The sequence below is a fragment of the Dryobates pubescens genome, chromosome 2 (genome assembly GCF_014839835.1).
Source record: "Dryobates pubescens isolate bDryPub1 chromosome 2, bDryPub1.pri, whole genome shotgun sequence".
In the NCBI taxonomy this organism is placed as follows: domain Eukaryota; kingdom Metazoa; phylum Chordata; class Aves; order Piciformes; family Picidae; genus Dryobates; species Dryobates pubescens.
Window position 1 is genome coordinate 53,562,715 of NC_071613.1, and position 26,878 is coordinate 53,589,592.

At 46.1% G+C, this 26,878-nt stretch overlaps 1 protein-coding gene across 9 annotated transcripts in view; it reads right to left on the minus strand.

Moving 5' to 3' along the window:
- The window catches only part of MBD5 (methyl-CpG binding domain protein 5), a 197,930-nt gene that overhangs the window by 93,043 nt on the left and 78,009 nt on the right, over nucleotides 1–26,878 (minus strand). For all 9 annotated transcript variants that reach the window (XR_008463062.1, XM_054177727.1, XM_054177715.1 and 6 more), the window contains exon 2: nucleotides 26,503–26,600. The gene's annotated coding sequence lies outside the window, so the exon portion shown is untranslated. The remainder of the gene's footprint in view (nucleotides 1–26,502; nucleotides 26,601–26,878) is intronic.

Here is a 26,878-nt window from a genome sequence, read left to right on the forward strand (position 1 = left end):
GAGTCCTCATCCCTGGAGAAGTTTCAAAGCTGAGTAGATGTGGTGAGGGCCATGGTTCAGTGGTGACCTGGCAGTGCTGGGTTAATGGTTGGACTCAATGATCTTAAAGGTCTTTTCCAACCAAAACAACTCCATGATTCATTGTTCATTATCTCCACAAGGTGCTAAATGTCATGCCTGCATGACATGGGGTGTGTGTGTGCTACAGCAGATATCCCACCTGAAACAGGGAGGCGTTCAAGACAAACTTCCAGAGGGCAGGCATTTCCTTTCCCTCCCCACCAAGCTTCCTGCTTCATCAGCGAGCAAGACTCATCACTGCACTTTCTCCAAGTTGTTCTTTCAAACTGAAGTTGCTGCTAATTAGTACTACTAATTGTCCAATTCATTCATAAAGTATCAGGATGGTATTTTAATAATCCCCTGACACAGGCCTCCTAAAGCAGAATTCAGGATCTGGAATTCTAATTCTATTCTCGCTAAGGTTAATAGAAGGTTTCCCACTGAGTTTAATGTAATTCACATTGGCTCACTACTGAGTCTATATTTATATGAAATGCCCTACTCTTTGTATCTCTTTGATAATTTAAAATAATAATAATAAAAAAAATCCATCCTATTGCTTCAGAGATCAAAATTCCTCCAAAGTTTAGCTTGGGACCGAAGGATTTTTCCAGAAAACCTCCACAGATTTGTCTGAGGCCTGGTTTTAAAGCATTTGTAAGTAGCAAGTCATCAAACATTCCTCTGATTGTTACAAAGAGCTTTATTATATTTTTAGAAATCACAGAATTCATAGACTCACAGAATTGTCAGGGTTGGAAGGGACCTCAAGGAACAGCCAGTTCCAACCCTCCTGCCATGGGCAGGGACACCTCACACTACAGCAGGCTGCCAAGAATAGAATAGAATAGAGTAGGATAGGATAGGATAGGATAGGATAGGATAGGATAGGATAGGATAGGATAGGATAGGATAGGATAGGATAGGATAGGATAGGATAGGATAGGATAGGATAGGATAGGATAGAATAGAATAGAATAGAATAGAATGGAATAGAATAGAATGGAATTAACCAGGTTGGAAGAGACGCTCAAGATCATTGAGTCCAACCTATCATCTAACACCACCTAATCAACTAAGCCATGGCACCAAGCACCCCATCAAGTCTCCTCCTGAACACCTCCAGGGATGGTGACTCCACCACCTCCTCAGGCAGCCCATTCCAATGGCCAATCACTCTCTCTATGTAAAACTTCCTCCTAACCTCCAGCCTAAACCTCCCCTGGTGCAGCCTGAGACTGTGTCCTCTTGTTCTGGTGCTGGTTGCCTGGGAGAAGAAACCAACTTCTGCCTGTCTACAACCTCCCTTAATGTAGTTGTAGACAGCAATAAGGTCTCTCCTGAGCCTCCTCTTCTCCAGGCTAAGCAACCCCAGCTCCCTCAGCCTCTCCTCATAGAGCCCCATGCAGCCTGACCTTAAAAACCCTCCTGGGATGAGGCTTCCACCACCTCCCTGGGCAACCTGTGCCAGTGTCTCACCACCCTCATGGGGAACAACTTCTTCCTCACATCCAATCTCAATCTACCCATTTCTAGTTTTGTTCCATTCCCCCCAGTCCTATCCCTCCCTGACACCCTCAAAAGTCCCTCCCCAGCTACCCTGTAGCTCCCTTCAGATACTGGAAGGCCACAATGAGGTCTTCTGGAAGCCTTCTCTTCTCCAGACTGAACAGCCCCAACTCCCTCAGTCTGTCCTCATAGGAGAGGAGCTCCAGCCCTCTGCTCATCCTCATAATAGCTTTATTATTTTTAGAAATATCTGCTATTATTTTTAGAAGTATCTTTCCTATTTTTAAAGGTATCTTTATTATTTTTAGAGACATCTTTATTGTCTTTAGCAATATATTTATTGCTTTTAGAAAGCTATCATTGGGAAAAAAAAACACCCTTCATTATTTTTAGCAACAGCTTCACTATTTTTAGAAAGGTATTTATTGCATTTAGAAATACATTATTTTAAAGAAGATCTTTATTAGTTTTAGAAACAGCTTCAATGCTTTTAGAAACTTATTTATTGTTTTTAGAGATGTCTTTATTCTTTTAAACAATGTCCTTAGGACTTTCAAAAAGATCTTTCATATCTTTAGAAAGATCTTTAGTATTTTTTTAAGTATCTTCATTATTTTTAGAGAGATCTTTATGGCTTTTAGAAATATATTTATTATTTTAATAACACCTTTGTGATTTTGAGAAACACCTTTGTGATTTTGAGAAACACCTGTCACCTGCTACCAGTACCACTAAGGCCCAAACCTTAACAAAATCCAAGTAAGCTGCTCTAACACCCACCAAATGTCAGCATGGGGAAAAAATAAGGAAGCAGCCATTCTCCTAACAAGCTAATAAACCTTTTGCTTTAAGGCTTTCTGAAGCCTTCTGCGTTTGGGAAGTGGGCAGAGGTGAGCAAAAATGCCTCAGACAATAGAATCCTAGAATGGCTCAGGTTGGATGCACCTCAGAGGTCATCTCCTCCAACCTCCCCACCATGGGCACAGACACCTCTCAACTAGACTCAGCTGCTCAAGGCCTCATCCAACCTGGCCTTGAATACCCCCAGGGAGGAGGCAGTCATGACCTCCCCAGGCAGCCTGTTCCAGAGTCCAACCACCCTCACTGTAAAGAGCTTCTTCCTGAGATCCAATCTAACCCTACTTGCCCTCAGCTTCACACCATTGCCCCTTGTCCTGTCTCTAGACACCCCTATGAAAAGTCCCTCTCCATTCTTCCTGTAGGATCCCTTCATGTACTGGAAGGCAACTCCAAGGTCTCCCAAGAGTCTTCTCCAGGCTGAACACCCCCAGCTCCCTCAGGCTATCCTCATAGCAGAGGTGCTGTAGCCCTTGGATCATCTTTGGGGCCATCCTCCTTGAACACCCCCAGGGAGAAGGCAACCACAGCCTCCTTGGGCAGCCTATTCCACAGTCGTACCACCCTCATACTGAAGAGCTTCTTCCCCAGATCCAGTCTAACCCTGCTCTCCCTCAGCTTTAAACCATTCCCTCTTGTCCTACTGCTGGACATCCTTAGGAAAAGTCCCTCTCCAGCATTCCTGTAGGATACTACAGGCTGGGGTCAGAGTGGCTGGAGAGCGGCCAGGCAGAGAGGGACCTGAGGGTGCTGGTTGATGGTAAGCTGAACATGAGCCTGCAGTGTGCCCAGGCAGCCAGGAGGGCCAATGGCATCCTGGCCTGCATCAGGAACAGTGTGGCCAGCAGGAGCAGGGAGGTCATTCTGCCCCTGTACACTGCACTGGTTAGGCTGCACCTCGAGTCCTGTGTCCAGTTCTGGGCCCCTCAGTTTAGGAAGGAGGTTGACTTGCTGGAACGAGTCCAGAGAAGAGCAACAAAGTTGGTGAGGGGTTTGGAACACAAGCCCTACGAGGAGAGGCTGAGGGAGCTGGGGTTGCTTAGCCTGCAGAAGAGGAGGCTCAGGGGAGACCTTCTTGCTCTCTACAACTCCCTGAAGGGAGGTTGTAGTCAGGTGGGGGTTGGTCTCTTCTCCCAGGCAGCCAGCACCAGAACAAGAGGACACAGTCTCAGGCTGTGCCAGGGGAGGTTCAGGCTGGATGTTAGGAAGAAGTTCTATACAGAGAGTGATTGCCCATTGGAGTGGGCTGCCTGGGGAGGTGGTGGAGTCACCATCATTGGAGGTGTTCAGGAGGACACTTGATGAGGTGCTTGGTGCCATGGGTTAGTTGTTTAGGTGGGTTGGATTGGATGATAGGTTGGACACAATGATCTTGAAGGTCTCTTCCAGCCTATTCTATTCTATTCTATTCTATTCTATTCTATTCTATTCTATTCTATTCTATCCTATCCTATCCTATCCTATCCTATCCTATCCTATCCTATCCTATCTCATCTCATCTCTTTGGCTACTGGGAGGCAGCTCTAAGGTCACCCCAGAGCCTTCTCCTGGCTCAACCATCCCAGCTCCAATAGTTAATATTCCAACATTTTCAAGAGCTCACAATGCTTTAATTTATTTACTAATTTGGAAGGTTTCTGGTCATCTCAAGCCGTTATTGATACATATTTCATGCATTGTTCTGGCCACTGCTGTGAGCAGGAAAATAATTTCCTTGCTGCAGAATTAGACAAAGCCAAGTTTTCCCTGAAATCACATTTTGAAGATTAATTTGTCCTGGAATCTAAAAATATAAATATCTCTGTAATATTTTACAGATAAAATATGCAGATTGAATCATTTTTTATATATAGAAATAAAATTCTAATCAAATAAAAAAGGCAGAGAAAGTTGGCAAGAGGAAAACATAATTTTAACCTTATTACCACCAAAGCAGGGATTTTTAACTCTCAATCCACAGCAAAATGACTTGACAATAGCCAACAGCGCACACAAGCCTCCTAAGCTCCATGAGGAAGCCATTCATAAAGGTCCAACCTCTGGGCCACCCTCAGACTCTGCAGAGCAGGCCACCAGTCAGCACCACAAGCCCATCAGCATCTTTACAGCCTCTTTTCCAACCTTTTTCATTCTGTGATTCTCTAGCATCAAAGCTTTTCATGAGCTGCATGTTACTAGAAGCATTCAAGAACATAACCTTCAAAGGCAGCTGTGCAACTGAAGTTGAGCAGTAACACAAGAGAGGCTGTCCCAAGCAACAACAACTCAGCTCTGGTGAGACCACACCTGGGCCAGCTCTGGAGTCCATAGCACAGCAGTGACATGGACCTGTTGGTGTGAGGCCAGAGGAGGCCACAGCAATGATGGGTGGAAGCCCTCTGCTGTGAGGCCAAGCTGAGAGAGTTGGGCTTGTTCAGACTAGAGAGAAAGAGGCTGCAGGGAGACCTTCTAGTGGCCTTGCAGTGTTTTAAGAGGCTGATCAAAAAGCCAGGGACAGACTTTTGAGCAGGGCCTATTGTGACAGGGCAAGGAGAGGATGGTTTGAACTAAAGAGGGAGACTCAGACTGGAGAGAAGGAAGAAATTTTTGACAGTGATGGTGGTGCGACCCTGGCTCAAGTTACCCAGAGAGGTGGGAGATGCCCCATCCCTGGAACCACTGCAGGTCAGATTGTCTGGGGCTCTGAGCAACCTGCTCCAGTTGCAGATGTCCCTGCTGAGTGCAAGGGGGTGGACTAGATGACCTTTAAGGATCCCTTCCAACCCAACTCACTCTGTGAATCTACACTTCTATGCATGTCCATGTGTTTAAGGTAAAAAAGAAGTTTCTAAATGAAGTACATGTCCAGTCTTCTGTAGTTTCTGTTTTGCTGGTGTGGGGAGACAGCCTGTAGGTCACAAAAGGTGCCTTGAGTCCTATTTGCTGTCTCACTGCTCTGCTCCCTGCAAGGGGCTTTATGTGCAACCAGCTGGCAGATCAGGCAGTCCAGCTAGCTGGACCTGGCTCATTACATGTCAGCCTAAGGCCACCAAGCATTGCTTCCAAAAATGTGCCAAGTGTACTCTTGGAGCAGTCACATTTCAAGCAAGCTTGCATTAAGGTGCAGACTGGCTTCGGTCCTTAGGCTGCTGCTCCCCGTTCATATCTCAGTGCCTGGTTTGAATAGAAATCTTTTTATCTACCAGATTAGTAGTTGCCAGGGGATCTGATTGTCCCATCAATTTCAATCTAGAGTAATTCAGGAGGAATTTAAAGTTTTTCTCCTTGAATGGCTGTCTCAAACTCTCTTTGGGAAATGAATTCTGTCATCTGGAAGCTCCCATTAACCCCTTCCTACCAACCGACCTGTCACGGAATTAGAGATGTCTGCAAGTAGAGAAGAGGAAACAAAATCTTCAGAGGTCAGAAACTTTCTCTGAGGTGAAGCCTGAATCCAGGCAGTGTCAAAACATGCTAAGAATGAAGGAACTGAGACACTCAGCTTGTGGTTTCTGTAAAGAAGGAAAAAATCCAGTCATTAAACCAGACCAGTTGATGCTGTTTAATTCCCTGTTCTTGGAATCATGGAACAGTTTGGGTTGGAAAAGCCCTCTGAGATCATGGAGTGCAACCATCAACCCAGCACCATCATGTCCCAAAGTGCCATGGCCACAGGTTTCTTGAACACCTTCAGGGATGGTGACTCCACCACCTCCCTGGGCAGCCTGTTCCTATGCCTGACCACACTTTGGCTGCTTAGAGCCAGACAAAACTATGAGGCTCTACTGCCATCACACTTCTGGGTTTAATTATTAAATTAAGGTAACTTTAAAAGCAGTTAGTGTTTATCTTCTAGGCCTCAAAGGATTTAAGCCTTTTGCATTGTAATTTAGGAGTTTTTTTGGCTTAAAAGTTTTTGTGGTTGTTTTTACAGTATCACAGTATAACTAAAGTTGGAAGAGACCCCAAGGATCATCGAGTCCAACCTGTCTGCACAGACCTCATGACTAGACTATGGCACCACCATGGTGGTAGAGAAAGTTTGAGGTAAAATCTTGTACTAAACCCCTCAAACTTCTAGGCACCTAAGCTGTCTGCTGACAGCAGCATTGCTCTTGGATCCTGTGTCTCTGATGTGAAAAGCTGGCTAAGATGAAGCTAGCAAAATTCATTTGTGAGCTGCTCTAACACATGAAACACTTTCCTTGCTCTGCCTATGACAGCATTAATCCAGCCATTCATTGAATCGCTGCCCAAAACCCACTTTTGGGGCAAGAAACCTACCACACTTCATGCTCTGGATTTACACTGCAGCTCTTGATTTAGAACAAAGTTAAAGAGTTAAATCTGTGGGGTTTCTTCTTTTTTTTTTTTTCCCTTTTCAAAGGATTTCTTGTTGCAGCAGCTTTCTGCCTCGCATCTTTCAACATGTATTTGTGCACTTAACTTACAAAATCTGATGTTTACCTACTCTAAATGCTGATTTACTGTCAAACACCCTGACAGCTTTAACTGCTTGGCTCTCCTGGCCCTTCTTCTTATGTAGTAATGCTTATAGAGCAGATGTGGGAGTGAAAAAGTGCATCTGGCTCTGGGGAAGTGTTGAGGGGTGAACTACGTGGTGGTGGTGGGGGCACAGCTAAGGTGTTTCTTTCTAGTTTCATTTTCCTTGCCTTTGGAGGAGTCTTCTCTGCAGAAGAGCAGCCCAGGAAGGCAACTTCTCAATGCTCAGCAAAAGCTAAAGGGTGGGGGGCAACAGAATGGGGCCAGACTCTTGTCAGTGGTGCCCAGTGACAAAACAAGGAGGTTCTGTCTGAAAATTAAGAGAAACTTCTTTGCTGTGAGGATACTGGAGCCCTGGAGCAGGCTGCCCAGAGAGGTTGTGGAGCCTCCTCCACTGGAGAGATTCCAAACCCACCTGGCCATTGTGATCCTGGGCTGCCTGCTGTGGGTGCCCCTTTTTTAGCAGGGGGCTGGAGTGGATGATCTCCAGAAGTCCCTTCTAGCTCTCACCATGCTGGGATTATCAGAAGTGCATTTTGTAGCATGCTTTCCAGGTGCCATTTATGAAGAAAACTAGCACATAAACCCAACAAAAGGGAACAGAGGCTTCTTTTAATCTCTTCTTTCAAATTTGTATGCAATCACCAGCAGAAGAGGATTTTGAAACTACCAGGTATGCAACTAGGCGAGAAGAGCCCTACCAAGAAGCAGATGCAAGACACTTTCAGAGCGAACATTTTCTCTGCCCAAAATAGCTATAGGTACAGGGACTTCTTCCTGAGGATGATGAAACACTGGGAAAAGTTTCCCCAGAGAAGTTGTGGAGGCTCAAAGCCTGGAAGTGTTCAAAGCCAGTTTGGATGGGGCCTTCAGCTACCTGTTCTAGGAGGAGGTATCGCTGCCCACGGCAGGTGGGGTGGAACTAGATGATCTTTAAGGCCATTTCCAGCCCAACCCGTGCTATAATTCTATGACTATCACACTCCAAGGGCAGTTTAAGGCATGAGAGGCCTGAGAAGCAAAGCTAAACTGAAAAGCTGAAGAGGCAGAATGATTTAATTCTTGTTTTATTTTCTACTGTCAAATAGAAGAATTCAGAGAAACAGAAGAAACCAACCAAAACCACACCAAAACCCCAAACCAAATGAAGCTTTTTGGAACTCTAGCAAGATACCAACTGTGGAGCTGAGGTCACACACACTGCCCTCATGTTTTGCATGAATCTCCTTGGCACTAAGTTATTTGACATTCATGGCATCATCTCAGGTTAAGGCAAGTGGCAACACGTTGCACCAGGTTGTATTCAAGCAACTGCAAGGCTGGGAGCTCAGCAAAGAATTCAGGATTTCAGGCCTTGTGCGTTGGTGTGAAGGTCCTCTGTGCACATTTCCATCCAGTAACTGTTCTATAGCCACACAAGTTACTCAGTGGTTTACAGGCACAGCACTTAAGCACAATTAGCAACTCTGAAACCTCTCAATTGCATTTTTCTTTCTTTTTGTCTTTTGAGCTGCTCCTAGCACTGGAAGTTCTGGCAAAGACTGCTTGCAGTTTGCACACTATGAAAACCAGGGTGGATTTTCTGGGATGGCTGACTGAAACCTGCCACGTTCCCTTTAACTGAGCAGGATTTACAGGAGGGCTACAAAAGATTTCTTGTACTATTAACCGTTTGACTTCCAGCACCCCAGAGCAAGGCTCATTTTCTCTTTCCACTAAAGTCACTAAACTCATTGAAAAGCATAACAGGACTTCCTAGAGGCATATGTCTCTTCTCTTCTCTATCCCATATACACCTCAACCATAGATACCCCAGGATTTCTTCATGGAAAAGCATAACAACAACAATAACAATAATATTTCTATGAGTCTGTGATTTTCTTTGGGTACCTTTTGGTTCCACAGCACTGTCAAACATACTCTCCCAATGTTTTTCTGTCAGTGTGCAGAAAGCAAGGCTACTGTTCAGGTGCATGCCAACAGTTACCAGAGAGCTTTCTGGAATGTTAATGTTATTCTAATGGAAAGATGCTAAGAGTAAACAGATCACAAAACGAGAAGGCAGGATGACATTATGAAAGCAACCACAACTGGCAGCATATGATGCTAAGGTAAAAGATTCTGTAAGTGCCTGTGTAACACCATTTTTCTCTTTGCTCCTTAGTAAGGGCTCATTCCACCTCCTCCTGAAATCCCCCCTGCCAGCCCCACCACCCTTAGCAGAGGAAACAACTCCTCAAACTGTGGACAAGAAGCCGAAAGTCTACTTCTGAGTTTGTCATCAGCAACTACTTTGCAGCACACACATTGTGTAAAGCTCACCATGTGTTGTTACCACCTAGCAGGAATCACTCCAAGTCCTACAAACCAGCTGTGAAGCTTCCTCTGTCTCTCTTACCATAGGATCATGGAACAGTTTGGGTTGGAAGGGACCTTAAAGATCATCTAGTACAAACCCCCCTTCCACGGGCAGGGACAACTTCCACTAGAGCAGGTTGCTCAAAGCCCCATCCAACCTGGCCTTGAACACCTCCAGGGATGGGGCATCCACAACCTCCTTGGGCAACCTATAGATCCTCAACTGTTGAGGCACCTGATAACAGAGAAGCTGGGCTAGAGGACCTCTGGATGTCCCTTCCAGCCCCCACCATTCTGTGATTCTGTGACCTTGAACAGGTTGAAGTTCTCAGCTTCTTTCTGGAAGCGCTCTTTGCAACGCTGCAAAACCTGCTACTTTCTAAACACCTGAGGAGTATAAGTTTTCCCAGCCTGATTTACTCCATCTTATTTCCTCCTGGATGCAATGGAAACAAGCAGTTTCTGTCAGAAGCCTCAGCATAATCTGGGAGTTGAAGCGCTGAGAATCACTGCCCACGCCACGCACACGTCCATCAGAGAAGCACCAGCTGTTGATCGCCGGCTGTCAAATGCCACACTCACCACCACAGAGGTGAAACACCCAAACAGCAATTCACACACAATGCAAACCTCCTCCTGGGGAGCCCTCAGCATTGGGGTTTGTTTTTTTTGGCACCAACATGGATCAGAACAAATTAACAGAGTAAATTAACAGAGATGCCAGAAAGCTCTCCTCCTGGCCTGGTACACACACACAAACCACCAAAACAACAACAGCTGAGGAGACAGTTTGATTCCTGAAAAGGACTGGCCTTAAATCTTGTACTCCTGTCAAAATACATCCAACAGTATCATCTGTGGAATCTGTCAAAAGCTGGCTGTTAACAAATTAACTCAATCTAATGATGCAGACAGCTAGCCCTACCACTCTTGGCTGTGCAGTCATGAAGTGTCAAAGGTGGAAAGCAGAGGCCCTAGAGATCATCCATATTTGCATTTGAAATTATACCAGGATCATGTATTTCACAGAACCACGGAATGTATCTGGTCAGAAGAGACCTTCAAGACCATCCAGCCCAACCTTTGACTCAGCACTGAAGAGTCAGCACTAAACCATGTCGCCAAGTGCCAGGCGCACACGGCACTTGAACACCCCCAGAGATCTTCCCCATGGGATCCACCACTGCCCTGGGCAGACCATTCCGATGTTTGAGAACCCTTTCAGGGAACAAGCATTTCCTAACATCCAGCCTAAACCTCCCCTGGCACAGCCTGTAACCGTTTCCTCTGGTCCTGTTGCTTGACACCAAGGAGCAGAGGCTGAGGTGAGTGAAAATGAGACAAAATTCATGTTCCATGGAGCCAGGACCTCACTCATAGAGTCACAGAATGGTTTGAGTTGGAAGGGACCTTAAAGACCATCTAGTTCCAACCCCACTGCCATGGGCAGGAATACCTCCCACTAGCCCAGGTTGCTCAAGGCCTCATCTAATTTGGCCTCGAACACCTCCAGGGAGGGACATCCACAACCTCCCTGGGCAGCCTGTTCCAGTGTCTCTCCACCCTCACCGGGAAGAATTTCTTCCTCATCTCCAGTCTATATCTACCCTCATCCATCTCAGAGCCACTGCCCCATATCCTATCACTACAAGCCCTTGCAAAAAGTCCCTCCCCAGCTTTCTTAGAGGCACCCTTCAGGTACTGGAAGGCTGCTCTAAGGTCTCCCTGGAGCCTTCTCTTCTCCAGGCTGAACAACCCAACACCTGAAGGACAGGTTTTAGGACAGGTATTTCTACTTTGAAAGCATTTTATCCTTGGTCAGCTGCATTTCACTCCTCTGCAAAAGTACTTCCACATGACTGAGTGGTGCCCAGTAATAGGACAGGGACAGGGGAGATTCCACCTCAACATGAGAAGAAGCTTCTTTACTGTGAGGGTGCTGGAGCCCTGGAGCAGGCTGCCCAGAGAGGCTGTGGAGTCTCCTTCTCTGGAAGATTTTCAAGACCCATCTGGATGTGTTCCTGTGTGGCCTGCTCTAGGGGACCCTGCTTTGGCAGAGGGGGATGGACCCAATGATCTTTTGAGGTCCATTCTGCAATTCTATAAAGTTTGTGCATTAACTCTGTTGCTCATGGAGTCTTTGCTGTGGAGACAAGCAGCAGCTCTGTGAAATGCAGCTTCTCTCTCTTCACCCTGCTTCCCAAATGAGCACCATTCTGATGCCATGTGTGGTCTGCATCTCAGGACCTTGCTCCTTCAGTCTCCTCAGCTTGCTTCCTACCCCCAGTCCCTCCAGTTGCAGCCAGGCTGGTTCAGTTGTAATTACAAACCAGCTCTGACTGTCTCGGGTGGAATTTTAGCTTTCCATTCCTGTGGCCCAAATCAAAACTGTTCACAAAGAAGGTGTAATTTTATATGTTTAGATGGGACAGTCATGATCATTTAATCTGAGGGTGTCTCACCTCATTTGGAAACATCTGTGGCAAAGCAGTGACTTGTCCCTCACACAGGAGAAAGAGGATTTGTAAAGGCCCTATCTGGGAGCAGAGTGACAGAGGCCCACACAATTGTTACAGTGGGCATTTCACTTTTGCTTTAGTTCAACTGGCACTGACAAGCTTTGCAGTGAAATGTACCAGTAGGTCATCCTAAAGCAGTGACCCATTTTGCTAACAAGAACCTAGAAAGCCTTTTCTGGTGTCCTAGGAGGGCAAAAAAGCCAACGCTCGACAAGATCCTTTGTGCCGCCCCAGCCAAACGTCGATGCTCTGCTCACACTGTGAACACAGGGCTCTGCATTCTGCTAAAGGAAAGGGACTGAAGCAAAATGGGTGTGTTTAGGGGGGTGTTCCCACCACCTTCAACAAGCAGGCTAAAAAGGAGTCCTTTTGAAATGCATTCCTGCTTCGAGAGATTTGCAATGGATTTCAAAATTCAGATCATTGACGAAGTCGACTTAATAGAAGTCACTAAATTCCTCATTTGCAGATGGCACCAAGCTGGGGGCAGGGTAGGAGAGCTCTGCAGAGGGACCTTGACAGGCTGGACAGATGGGCAGAGTCCAAGGGCATGAGATTGAACACATCTAAGTGCCAGGTTAGCAGGGGCATTCTCAACTAGATCAGGTTGCCCAAAGCCATGTTGTGCCTCACCCTGAGTAACTCCAGGGATGAGGCCCCAGCCACCTCCCTGGGCATCCTGTTCCAGTGTTTACCACCCTCATGGTACAGAACTTGTTCCAAGCATCCAATCAACATCTACTCTTCTTGAATTTGAAACCATTGCCCCTCAATCCTATCCCTGCAGGCCTTTCACAGAATCACAGAAGAGATCACAGAAAAAAGAGGAGAAAAGAGATCACACAGAATCAACCAGGTTGGAAGAGACCTCCAAGATCATCAAGTCCTACCAATCACCCAAGCCTAACTAATCAACTAGACCATGGCACTAAGTGCCTCACCCAGTCTCTTCTTAAACACCTCCAGGGCACCCCACCACGTCCCTGGGCAGCCCATTCCAATAGGCAATCTTTCTTTCTGTCAAGAACTTCTTTCTAAGATCAAGCCTAAACTTCCCCCTGCACAGCCTGAGACTGTGTCCTCTTGTTCTGCTGCTGGTTCCCTGGGAGAAGAGATCAGCCTCCACCTGGCTGCAACCACCACTTTGTAAATCATCTAACTCTACCCTTCTTGTAGGCTCCCTTCAGGTACTGGAAGGCTGCTATTAGGTCTCCCTGGAGCCTTCTTTTTTCCAGGCTGAACAACCCCAGCTCCCTCAGCCTGGCCCCACAGGAGAGGTGCTCCAGCCCCCCAAGTCATCTTTGTGGCTTCCTCTGCACCTGCTCCATCAGGTCCACATCCTTCCTGTGTTGAGGGCTCCATACCTGGCTGCAGCACTCCAGTGTCATCTAAATGAGCAATTTGCTAAGCTGCTCCACTGGGAGGTGAAGTTGTGCAGTTTCATAGCAGGAATAAATTAGCAATGTGCTCTGAACCGCCCCTTTGCTTGTTCTCCAGCACCTCCGGCTCCAAACCTTCGCCAAAGATCACAACCAATTTTAACAAGCATTTTTGCCTGAGCAAGGCGTGTGCAGAGCTAGCTGGGGAAGTTAAAGACAGTTTACTAAGATTTTGACACTTTAAATGGCATTATAACAGCTAGAATGATATTTGAGTCAAATGATCTACTGATCAATCTTCTGCGCAGACAAAATAATATCCTGGTATCATCTAAGCTAATGTTGGCTTCCTTGTGTTGTTCAGCTGGCAGCAGTTATCTAATCTTCTGCAAGTTGAGGGAAATACTGTCGTTAAACCTTCATCAGATAAAGTTTGCTGACTTTCTCCAGCTGTGAAATTTCACACTACACACAAGGCACTTCAGAACAGCAACAGGGAGGCTGTGGATGTCTCCTCCCTGGAGGTGTTCAAGGCGAGGCTGGATGAGGCCTTGACCAGCCTGGTCTAGTGGGAGATGTCCCTGCCCATGGCAGGGAGGTTGGAACTAGATAATCTTCAAGGTCCCTTCCAACCCAAACTATTCCATGAATCTATGAACTTTCCCAATAATATGAATATTTGGGGCTTATAAACTCCCAGAGAAGCTGAAAGCTAGCATGCAGCTAATGACCCAGTGATGCCTTCTACCCTCCAGGAAAATCAAGACCTTTATTCTGGGCTGTTCTTAACTAATTACAAAGATGGAACATAATCTAGTTACCAGACACACAGTCTAGTTACCAGACATACATCCTAGTTACCAGACACACAGTCTAGTTGGAACTTACACTCCAGATACCAGACACATAGTCTAGTTCTCAGACACACAGGCTAGTTATCTCAGAGAAGGCTGAGAGGGGACCTTGTCAGTGTCTACAAATATCTGGCAGGTGGCTGTCAGGAGGATGCAGCCAGTCTCTGTTCAGTGACACCCAGTGATAGGATGAGGGGCAATGGACTCAGTCACAGACATGAGGGGAAACTTCTTTATTGTGAGGGTGCTGGAACCCTGGAGCAGGCTGCCCAGAGAGGTTGTGGAGACTCCTCCTTGGGAGACCTTCAAGACCTGTCTGGATGCATTCTTGTGTGACCTGCCCTAAGAGATCCTGCTTTGCAAGGGGGTTGGGCTTGCTGATCTCTAGAGGTCCCTTCCAACACCTACCACTCTATGATTCAATGATTCTCTCCACTCTGGAAGACATCTCACTCTTCCACGCCTCCAGAATGCCAAAGCCAAGGACACTGACTACTGCCAGTAGCTATCTGCTGAGTCTCAGACTATGTGATAGAATTTCTCCTTCAAGAGATGGAATTATGGAAAAATCCCCATCTGAAGCATATGTGCCATGAGTATGTATTTAATTCTATACTATGAGAAGATAATATAAACTGAAAGCTACTATATGAGAACTTCATTCAACACAATGAGTATCTTCCACTCAGAACACCTACATGTCAGCTTATTCCAGGCTGCCATTATGCCTACTGTCAACTCTGCATTTGCCTACAGAATCTATCCTGTGAAAATGTCACTTGCTGTCACTCAAACTGTGCTGGAGAGAAAAAGAAAACTAAAGGAAGAAAAAAAAAAGGCAGCTCTCTACCTGAAGCAATATAAATGTCTGCACTAGAAAATGTAGAAAGCTTCCAAACAGGAATTAGTAGCATAAGCAAAAAGGTTGTGTTAGAATGATTTGGGTGAAGCTAGATTATATCCATTGTACCACACAGAATGGAAATGATACAGCTTTTGTTCTTCTGTTTTCACTGGCAGTGCACCTGTGGCCAGGGTTTCCTTCTCCATTTCCAGTTCCCTTTGTCAGGACAGTAATTAAGTGAGAAGTCTGTCGTGCAGCTGCTTTCTCATAAACTCCTAGAAAATCTCACACAACCACAGAATCTCTGAATGGTAGCAGCTGGGAGGAGCCTCTGGAGATCATCCAGTCCAGCCCCCATGCCAGAGCAGGTGTTCAAGGGGAGATTGGACGTGGCACTTGGTGCCATGGTCTAGTTGTGAGGTCTGTTGGGACAGGTTGGACTTGATGATCCTTGGGGTCTCTTCCAACCTTGGTTATACTGTGATACCTAGGGCAGGTCACACAGCAGTGCATCCAGATGCATCATGAACGTCTCCACAGAAGAAGACTCCACAACCTCCCTGGGCAGCCTGCTCCAGGGCTCCAGCACCTTCCTATTGAGGTGGAACTTCCCAGGTTCCAGCTTATACCTGTTGTTCCTTGTCATACTATAGGACATCACTGAAAAGAGCCTGACACCTTCATTTTGTCACCCACCCCTCAGATATTTATAGCCTTTAATAAGATTCTCTCTCAGCCTTCTCTTCTCCAGACTAACCAGCCCCAGCTCTCAGTCTTTCTTCACAGGAGAGATGTTTATGTCCCTTTGCCACAGACTCCATTGAACTTTCTCCAGTATATCCTTGAACTGGGGAACCCCACACTGGACACCGTATTCCATTCACAAGGTTCAACAGTGAACATCTCCATTCATGTATCACTAGTATATAAATAACAGCAGTTTGTTTTCTAACATCTCACCAACTCACATCTCTGAGGTGTTACAGTTAGTCTGGAAAACTCAGGCTGGGATCAATGTCCCAGTTATAGCCTAGTCTTAGTTCCTGCATTAAGGACTCAACAGATGGATGGAGCTGGGACAGAGTCTCAAGCTGCACCAGGGGAGGTTTAGGCTGGATGTTAGGAAGAAATTCTTCCCAGCAAGAGAGATTGGCCACTGGAGGTGTTTAGGAAGAGCCTGAATGAGGCACTTAGTGCCATGGTTTAGTTGATTAGATGGTGTTGGGTGATAGGTCTTTTCCAACCTGGTTAATTCTGTATCTGTATTCTGATCAAAACCAATGATACCTTTTCAGGATAGGCTTCAAGTGGCAGGTTCAGTTCACCTGTCCTTTTCCTAAGCTCAAATATTTTTGCCCCCAATCCTACAAACCTTGATACACCAAGGAATAAAACCAGAAGAAATTTAATCAATCCTTTGAAGTGATGCAATCCTACAGTTTGGGAGACTGAAGCCAACTGCTGCCATTACTGAACCATCCTGGTGAAAATCTCCCCTCTCATTTATATTTTTCAGGAATGTGTTAAAAAACCAAATCAAGACAAACATTCTATTTTGAGTGAGAGCTCTGGAGCGTCACCACAGGTTTTCAGAGGAAGAGTGGCTCTTTTCTTCAGAGACTTTGGTGTGAGCTTCAGTTTGAAAGCATCACTGGCTTTAGTTTAAAAGTGTTTCACTGAACTGGGATCATTCTAGGAGAAGAGACAAAGGAAGCTGAGATTTACTGAGGTGGATCAGCACAAAGTAACTGAGGTAGAGATCTCCCTTCAGCTGATATGCTGACAGAGGGCAGGTAAGAGCCTCAAAAATGACAATTCTGTCATTAAAGACAAGTCCAAACAGTAAGAATCAGTTTAATTTAAAACCTCTAATTTCTCAGCCTGTGGTGGCTACACTCTGAATATATAAATTGCAGCTCCTGATGGTTCAAGGCCAGATGAGATGGGGATGAATGCTGATGATCCAAGCTGGATGTGCCAACTTCAAAGCACGGCTGTTGTACACCTCGCTGTGAGAGTGCCAGGAGTTCATCCCTTCCCACCAGTCCCTTTAGAGAATCAAATCCCTGCTCAACTAGAACTGACTGCAAGCAGCTCAATTCAGAGCCAAGGAAAGCTCCTGCAATTTATAAGGAGGACAGAAACAAGGAGAAAGGCCAACTTGGCCAGATCTTTGCTTTGGAGACACCTGTATCTGGAACAAGAAGCCATGGCTCAGAATCACCAGTCATCCAAACCAACCACTGCCTGACCAGCCACGCCACAGACATCTTTCCTTTTTATCTCCCCCCTGTATTTTCACTTAATCTTTAGCTATTTCAACAGATTTTCATCATCATAGTGGACCTCCAAGGAGGTGAATTTATAGCAAGGGGAAAAGATAACAAAATTAAACAGTAGAACCCCCCCCTCCACCTTCACAAGCTATCAGGCCACCTTCATGTAAAGGCAAGCAATGGTTTCTCATGTTTCCATTATTTGCTACCCTTGAGCTTTTTAGAGCACTGTTTGCTCAGGAGTAGTTATGATAGCAACAATCAAAGATCTGAAGTTGGTTTGGTGTTACAACAGAAGAGAATAATTCGATTCTCTCAGATGCTACCTTCTAACTGCAGTCTTCTTTATATACTTGGTGTAAAAATAATGACAGTAGCTGTTATCTGTGATGATAGAACCACAGCTCTTCAAGGAAGCACAGAGATGATGTGGCTTTGCTTTCAGAGACATTTCTTCATGTATTATAGGAAAATATTGGTAAACCTTCCTAACTTCACTGACTCAAATCATGTAGCACTCCCAAACTTTCTGGAGATATCCAGGTTACTGTGAGTCTATGAAGCCAACCCTTAGGCAACTGAGAAGCTCTGTGCATGTGTGTCTAGATTTGCTAAGAAAAAGAATCTATTAAAAAAAGATCAATTTTAACAATTTCAATAGGATGGTATTCATTTCAAAGAGAGAGGCACTAAAGCATCAGAAATTTGTGACCTTCTCATTGCTGATCAATAGCTAAAGGGTGGAGGGCAAGAGGATGGGGCCAGACTCCTGCACCTTCCATTTTGACTTGTTGAACCTCACACAGCGTGCACTGGCCCACTTCTCAAGCCTGTCAAGATCCTTCTGGATGGATCCCTTCCCCCAAGTGATTCCAGCACACCACACAGCTTGGTGTCATCAGCAAACCTGCTGAGGGTGCACTCAATGCCACTCTCCATGTCGCTGACAAAGATGGTAAACAGCACTGGACCCAGGACATACCCCTGAGGAACTCCACTTGTCACTGATCTCCTCCTAGACATCGAGCTGCTGATGACAACCGTTTGAGTGTGACTGTGTAGCCAGTTCCTTATCCACCAGTATTTCCACCCCCCCCCCCCAAATCCTTTAAATAATTTCTGTAGAATTACCTGTCAAATTCAGGTTTCCCTTTATTAAATTTAAACAGGTAGAATTAGCTTAGATCTTGCATTAGAGAAAGGAACTTGGGATTTCAGAGCAAACCAACCCTTTCATATTCAAAGATGAGAGAGAGAGAGAGAGGCAGAGAATTGGCTGTTCTCAGAAAAGCAGGAGGGTTTCACAGAAGACAATTGGGCTCCTTGCTTTTAATGACAATTCAGGAAAAATTGTCCATCAATCCGGGCTGCAGACTCGCTCCGGGGAGAAAAATGATGCAAGACGCCGCTGCTCCTCCTCTGCCTCTGAACAACCACCACCAAAACACTGGGAATGACACAGTTGTAAGACAAACTATTTAGAGAAGCTGTGTGTATGCAGCACCAAGCCATTTGTTAGCTACTTCACTTTAATTAAACAGCCTTATAAATCCTCAAGTTTGGAGAGCGAGAGGCCCCTGGTCTGCGCTGCGATACATCACCAGTCCCAGAGCGACGCAGTTCACCAAGTTCTCAAAGGCTACATGGCTTGCAGCTGGGGATGGCACTGGGGACTAAACATGTCTGGCATTTTATTGTGTGGTGTAAAATTCTATCTAGCTGCTAGAATTTTCCATAGACTGTTTAAGAAGATAAATCACAAGAAGCAGATGTAAACCTCACTCATCCTTCCTTCAGTCTGCGTAACCACTTCTCTGGTTTAATTCCAACCCAAAGCATTCTAGGAGTCTGGGATTGATGCTGTATTTCTCTGATAGGTTTTTGCACCCTTCTAAGTGATTACACCAAGAGCAAAAAATAAAATTATGAGGGCTTCTAATGTTTTTTTTTTGGTTCTGGATGCTTTCACACCCTGACATAAATAATACAAATCAGTAAGTGTCATCTCAGGTTATGGATGAGCAAAATCCCAGAATGGTTTGGGTTGCAGGAGACCTTAAAGATCATCTCATTCCAACCCCCTGCCACGGACAAGGACACCTTCCACCACGCCAGGTTGATGAAGGCCCTATCCACCCTGGCCTTGAACACCTACCCCCAGGGAAGGGGCATCCAGAACCTCCTTGGGCAACCTGTCCCAGTGTCTCACCATCCTCACTGGAAAAAATTTTGTCCTAACCTCCAGTCTAGATCTCCCCTCTTCCAGCTTCAATCCATTTCTTCTCATCCTAGCCTTACAGGCCCTTGTAAAAAGTCCCTCCCCAGTTTCCTTATAGGCCTCCTTCAGGTCCTAGAAGGCTGTTTTAAGGTCTCCCTGGAGCTTTCTCTTCTCCAGGCTGAACAGCTCCAGCTCTCTCAGCCTGTCCCCAGAGGGGAGGTTCTCCAGCCCTCTGATCATTTTCGTGGCCTCCCTGGACCCACGCTAACAGTTCCAGGTCCTTCTTGTGTCGAGGGCCCCAGAACTGGAGGCAGTGCTGCAGGTGGGGTCTCACAAGAGCAGAGCAGAGGGGCAGAATCCCCTCCCTGTGCTGCTGCTCTTACTGCTCTGGATGCAGTCCAGCACACAGCTGCCTGCTGGGCTGCCAAAGACCACTGCCAGCTCACACTGAGTTTTTTCATCAACCGCCACCCCCAAGTCTTTCCCCTCCAGACTGCTCACGAGCCACTCCTCGCCCAGGACTTGATGCTGAACTGCAGGCTGATGCACATCCACAGTGCTGGTGCTAAAACTGTAACATTCATATTAAAAATAGCCACAGACTGCAAACTGTTTTACAAGACAATCTGAAGCTTTTGAAAAGAGTTTTGGAGCTGTGCATGGGAACTGCACTGTAACAAGGACAGCACTTGGCAGACAGCTGATCTTTGCATCACGGTTGTGTTTAACCTCCCTAGCAGAGCAGGGAGGCAGACTCAGCTCCTCCGTAGCACCTCGCAGTCACACCAAAGCAGCTACAGGGCTGCTGTACCAAAGCCGACTCTCGGAGCATGGGTAGAAAGATGTGCAGCCCTCAGTACCCATCTGTGCTGGCTCACCCTGAGAAGAAGGGGTGAAAAGCTGGAGCCAGAATGGAACTGCAGTTCTGGAGAGTCACTGAGGTGAAGGAAGACTGGTACTGTGGGAGAAGAGATAGTGAAGGTGAAATGGAAACCAGTTAACATTAGAAATTACTTGGAGGAGGGAGAATGAAAACATGAGACGCAGGACACGAGACGTACAAGGCACCAGGATACAAGGAAGTAGAGTAGAATCTGAATCACAGAATGGTTTGGATTGGAAGGGAATTAAAGATCATCTAGTTCCAATCCCCTGCCATAGGCAGGGATACCTCCTACTAGATCAGCTTGATCAAGGCCCCATCCAACCTGGCTTGGAACACTTCCAGGCTTGGAGCCTCCACAACTTCTCTGAGCAACCTGTTCCAGTGCCTCACCACCCTCATGGGGAAGAATTTCTTCCTAATGTCTCATCTAAATCGACATTAGGTGTATGTGTCACACCTTTAAATAAAGCCTGGGGGTGTTTTTCTAGTCCTTGATGCAAGAAGCTGTGCACCATCAGCTTTTTTGTGTGTGATTAATTTCAGAAGATAGAAACCAGTTGACATGAGGAATCACTTGCATGAGCAAGAATGAAAACATGAGATGCAGGACATGAAACATACAAGGGACTAGGATCCAAGGAAAAATGGCTGAATGTGAAGCCAAGAACCAAAAAGAATGAAACCATTACTAAAGATCAAGATGCCCACCCCAACAAAGTGGTGAGACACTGGAACAGGCTGCCCAGGGAGGTGCTAAAGGCCATGCTGGATGAGGCCTTGAGCATCCTGGTCTAGTGGAAGGTGACCCTGCCCATGGCAGGAGAGTTAGAACTAGATGCTCTTTAAGGTTTCTTCCAACCCAAACCATTCTGTGAATCTATGAGTGAGTTCCTGACTCTACACTCCTATGCTCTTCACAGAGGGTTACTGCCCTTGCTTTCCTGGCTTGAAGGAATCTTCATGGGGTGAGTAGCCCATTCCAGTGGGCAAGCACTCTGTGTAGAACATCCTCCTAACCTCCAGCCTAAACCTCCCCTGGAACAGCTTGAGACTGTGTCCTCTTGTTCTGGTGCGGCTTGCCTGGGAGAAGAGACCAACCTCTGCCTGTCTACAACCCCCCTTAAGGTAGTTGTAGAGAGCAGTAAGGTCTCCCCTGAGTCTCCACCCCTGAGTAGCCCACTTCTGCATCTACTGTAGGAAGTACACAAAACCCAGCAGCCCATCAAATTCCTGGCAAAGGAAGCTCAGAGAACTGAAAGTGTTTAGGTTGGGTGTTAGGAGGAAGTTCTATACAGAGAGAGTGATTGCCCATTGGAATGGGCTGCCTGGGGAGGTGGTGGAGTCACCATCACTGGAGGTGTTCAGGAGGAGACTTGATGGGGTGCTTGGTGCCATGGGTTAGTTGATTAGGTGGTGTTGGATTGGTTGATAGGTTGGATGTGATGATCTTGAAGGTCTCTTCCAACCTGCTTTTTATTATTAACATTGAAACTGTTTCTGCAAACAACTTGGGTCTCAGATTCACAGAATGCATCAGATTAGAAGGGAACCTCAAAGGTCACCTTGTCCCTCTGCAGTCAGCAGAGACACCTCCAACTACAGCAGGCTGCCCAGGGTCATCAAGTCTGACCTTGAATGTCTCCAGGGATGGGGCCTCAACCACATCCCTGGGCAACCTGTTCCAGTATTTTACTATTCTTAATGTTAAGAACTTCATGTGTCCAACCTAAATCTCCCCTGCTCCAGTTTCACACCATTGTCCCTCATCCCATCACTACCAGCCCTTCTAAACTGTTTCTCTCCAGTCCTCCTGTAGGTCCCCTTCAGATACTGAAATGAGACTGGGATTTACCAGAAATGAGATTGGGGTCTGTGAGAAAGCCTTAAGAGAAAAATCTTTTGCTAAAAGTATGAAGGCAAATTCTGAATTCTATCTCCAGAGCAAGGTCTGAAAACTATACAGGATAGAAGGTCTGGAACCACACATGGAATAATTAAAAGGACAAGAGGGCTGTATACTGATTAAATGTTATCTGTTTAATGCAAAGATTTCCTTCTAGGGAGGAAAACCAGCATGTTGTTATAGAATTAGAGACTGCATAGTAATGGACAAGGTACAAGTGGGTGAAGCAAGGTCACTAAGGTCTGGAAGTATTAGGCTGCAGGCACAGTAATACATATTAGATATAAAAAGGCCTTGCATTTAAAAATAGATCAAAAGGACCAGAACCAGAGCCTATACAGCTGTGGACATGTTAGCACTGGTACACAAAAACAGTGCAAAAGTAAAGCTGAGATGCTGAGAATGAGAGCTGAATGGGTTTGGTTTGGATTCTGGAGAAGCATTCTGAGGTGCATCCACATCTCTACATTACCCCTTCCAAGGAAGAATCACCAGTAAGACATTAACCATAGAGAAGGCCTTTCCCTGTCTCAGTTTTTCACATGTAAAAATAATGTTTCCTCTGGACCCAAATGCAAACTTTGATAATTATTCCCTCAAAACATTTGGTTTCCCTTTACCAAATGTTGTAGGTCCCTATTTTAGAACAAATAAACACACATGCAAAGATCTATCTTTGATGGAAATGAGAACAACAAAACAAACCCCAAAGTTTAACCTCAACATGGCAGAGGCACAAATAAACACTCTCAGCTCACTGCTGTTCATCTTTGAAACGGGAAAGGTCTGCATTCTAGGGAAGAAAAGGTAAAAAGGAACAAAGAGAAGAGACCTGCCTTCATTTCCTTCTTAATTTGAGCTCTCCTCTACCAAACAGCTACTGGTGGTCTCCTTATTTTAGGTCATGTAAGGCAGTTCTGCCTGATACATTTTTTAACTCTTTCCCACCTGCTGTTTCCTTACAGCAGCTTCTGGGAGCTGAGAAAATGTGGAATGATGTGAATCCTGATGGCCCAGCTACAGCCTCCAGAGTCCACTGCATTGCTCATATACACAGCCAACATGGTGGAGGTTGGAAGAGACCTCTGGAGACCATCCAGTTACAGTACCACAGTATCACTAAGGTTGGAAGAGACCTCGAGGATCATCAAGTCCAACCTGTCTCCACAGATCTCATGACTAGACCAAGTGCCACATCCAATCTCCCCTTGAACGCCTCCAGGGACGGCGACTCCGCCACCTCCCTGAGCAGCACATTCCAATGACGAATGACTCGCTTGGTGAAGAACTTTCTCCTCACCTCGAGTCTAAACTTCCCCTGGCACAGCTTGAGACTGTGTCCTCTTGTTCTGATGCTGGTTGCCTGGGAGAAGAGACCAACCCCCACCTGGCTACAACCTCCCTTCAGGGAGTTGTAGATGGCAATAAGGTCTCCCCTGAGCCTCCTCTTCTCCAGGCTAAGCAACCCCAGCTCCCTCAGCCTCTCCTCACAGGGCTGTGCTCAAGGCCTCTCCCCAGCCTTGTTGCCCTTCTCTGGACACGTTCAAGTGTCTCAATGTCCTTCTTAAACTGAGGAGCCCAGAACTGGACATAGGACTCAAGGGCGCACTGTGTACAGGGGCGCACTGGTTAGGCCACACCTTGAGTCCTGTGTCCAGCTCTCGCCCCTCAGTTTAGGAGAGATGTTGAGGTGCTGGAAGGTGTCCAGAGAAGGGCAACAAAGCTGGGGAGGGGTCTGGAGCACAGCCCTGTGGGGAGAGGCTGAGGGAGCTGGGGTTGCTTAGCCTGGAGAAGAGGAGGCTCAGGGGAGACCTTCTTGCTGTCTACAACTCCCTTGAAGGGAGGTTGTAGCCAGGTGGGGGTTGGTCTCTTCTCCCAGGCAAGCAGCACCAGAACAAGAGGACACAGTCTCAAGCTCTGCCAGGGGAGGTTTAGGCTGGATGTTAGGAAGAAATTCTTCCCAGCAAGAGAGACTGGCCATTGGAATGTGCTGCCCAGGGAGGTGCTGGAGTCACCATCCCTGGAGGTGTTTAGGAAGAGCCTGGCTGAGGCACTTGGTGCCATGATTTAGTTGATGAGATGGTGCTGGGTGATAGATTGGACTCGATGATCTCAAAGGTCTTTTCCAACCTGGTTCATTCTATTCTAGTCTATGGAGAGGGTCACAGCATCCTAACACCACAGTAAGTTTTATTCTTCAAATAAAGAGCTACTGAGAGCTATTCACAGTTCAGAATGGAGAACCATGCAGCTCATGCATGAACTCACCCATCCTCTTATTCAACAGCATTTTACATGCTTCATTCTGAGCAGTCTCAGATGAAGCTGCTGTATCCAGAAGTTCAAAGATGAAGCTGCACCCTCACTTTGGGCCTGCCTACTAAAACAAAGCAAAGCAAATATGTAAAATACAAGTGAACTAAAGTGCCCCATTAGGAGTTCAATTATATTCTGAAATTATGTCTTAATTGGTTTGCTCATAGATGAGCTGTAGAGCTAACCAAAAATCTGCTGCCATATAATCATCTCTGAATTTCAGATATTGCCACACATTAAATTAACAGCAGATAATGAGTGGGAAAATTAGCTCTGTTTCCGTAAGAGAGGGAAAAAACCTTCTTGCCATACTACCTACAGTGTTTTATAGAGTGGGCTTTAAAATAGAAAAGAAATCCCTCTCCTGAATGTCTAACATTTATTTTGATCAGAAGTCCATTCTTTGAAGAGTAGAAGCAGAGCTCACATCAGAGTCACCTCTCTAGTATCTAATTATAAGAGAAGTCACGTTTCTAAACCTCTGTAGAATCATGGAATGGTTTGGATTGGAAGAGGCCTCCAAAGGTCATCTTGCCCAAGCCTTCTGCAGTGAGCATAGACATCCTCCACTAGGTCAGATGCTCAGTGCCTTGTCAAGCCTGACCTTCAGGGATGGGGTCACAACTACCTCCTTGGACAACCTGTTCCAGTGTTCCAACACCCTCACAGTAAAGAACTTGTTCCTAACATCCAATCTAAATTTCCTCTTCTCTAGTTTGAAGCCACTGCCCCTTGTCCTGTCCCTGCAGGCCTTTGGAAACAGTCCCTCTCGAGCCTTCTTGTAGGCCCTCCTCGGGTACTGGAAGGCTGCTATTAGGTCTCCCTGCAGCCTTCTCTTCTCCAGGCTGAACAACCCTAGGTCTCTCACCCTGTACTCATAGCAGAGGTGCTCCAAACCCCTGGTAATCTTTGTGGCTCTCCTCTGGACCTGTTCCATCAGGTCCATGTCCTTTACTATGCTGAGGGCTCCAGACATGGATGTAGTAGTGCAGGTGAGGTCTCCCCAAAGCACAGTGGCAGAATCACCTCTCCCAGCCTGCTGGCCACACTGCTTTTGGTGCAGAAATCAAGAAACTGAGCCCCACTTGATTTGGTGCTCCTGGCTCTTGCACTTAACTTCTGCCTTTTTCCAGTAGCAACCCCCATGCCCAACTACTCTTCAGATTTTAACATGTAAGGTATTCCTGGTTCTCAGCAGTATCACCCACAGAAACTGCAAGTGATTTGTAGTCCAAAAGAAGAGAAAATAAAAAAGAAATAAGCAATCATATTAAATACAGGAAAAAAACAAGCTAAGGACTCATATTCTTGTAAGTAAAAGGAAGAAGAGAAGCTGAGCTCCTTCCATTGAGCTCATTATTCACATCAGCAGAATAGAGGCGTTCTTGTTGGACAAGGCCTTTAAGATCATTGAGCCCAACCATTCTCTAACTCTGCCAAGGCTGGTGCCAAACCATGTCCCTCAGCAGCACATCTTTGCCTTTTTTAAACATCTCTGTGGATAGGGATTCAGCCACCTCCCTGGGGAGCCTGATAACAGTGTGCTTGAGAACCCTTCCAGGGAAGAAGCCTGGAGTGGGGTTGTTGTGACTCAAGTGCAGGACCCAGCACTTGGCCTTGCGGAACCTCATACAATTGGCCTCAGCCCACTGATCCAGCATGTCTAGGTCCCTTTGTAGAACCTTCCTAACATCCAGCAGATTAGCATTTCTGCCCACCTTGGTGTCACCTGAAAATGTACTGGGGCTGTCCTGAGTCCCCTCATCCAGATCATCTATAAAGATATTAAAGAGAACTGGTCCCAGCACCAAGCCCTGGGGAGCACCACTTGTGACCAGTCACCAACTGGATTTAACTCTGCTCAGCACCACTCTTTGTGCCCAGCCATCAGCCAGTTTGTAAGCCAGAGCACCAGTTAAAACTTCTACAAGTGCAGTCAGGCTCCTGAACTTCAGCTGCTGTTCCATTTGGGCTGATTTTGAGGTAAAAAGCTCTCCCACTTAAATACAACTGTGTAATCTAAATTATTTCACTTACCTTTGCTGTCTGAAGGAAACAGATTTCAAAGATCTTGTCTGTAAGTGATGTATTCTTCAATAGTTATGCCTCCAACGACCACCATCGTCAGCAAGGATCTGAAGAAAACCACCACAAAGCAGAAAGAGAAGCCAGGTTAGGTGCAACTGGACTGAGGAACTGCAAAAATACTCTGCAGTTATTAAGAAGGCACAAAGTAAAACTGTGCATTTCATACAACTGAATTGACACAATTCATACAAGACATGAATTTATCAGCTGCTCTTCAATACAAGTGGGCAGGCACCAGAGCCATAAGATAGGAAGGCACTGATCATAGAATTGTTAGGGTTGGAAAGGACCTCAAGGATCAGCCAGTTCCAACCCCCCTGCCATG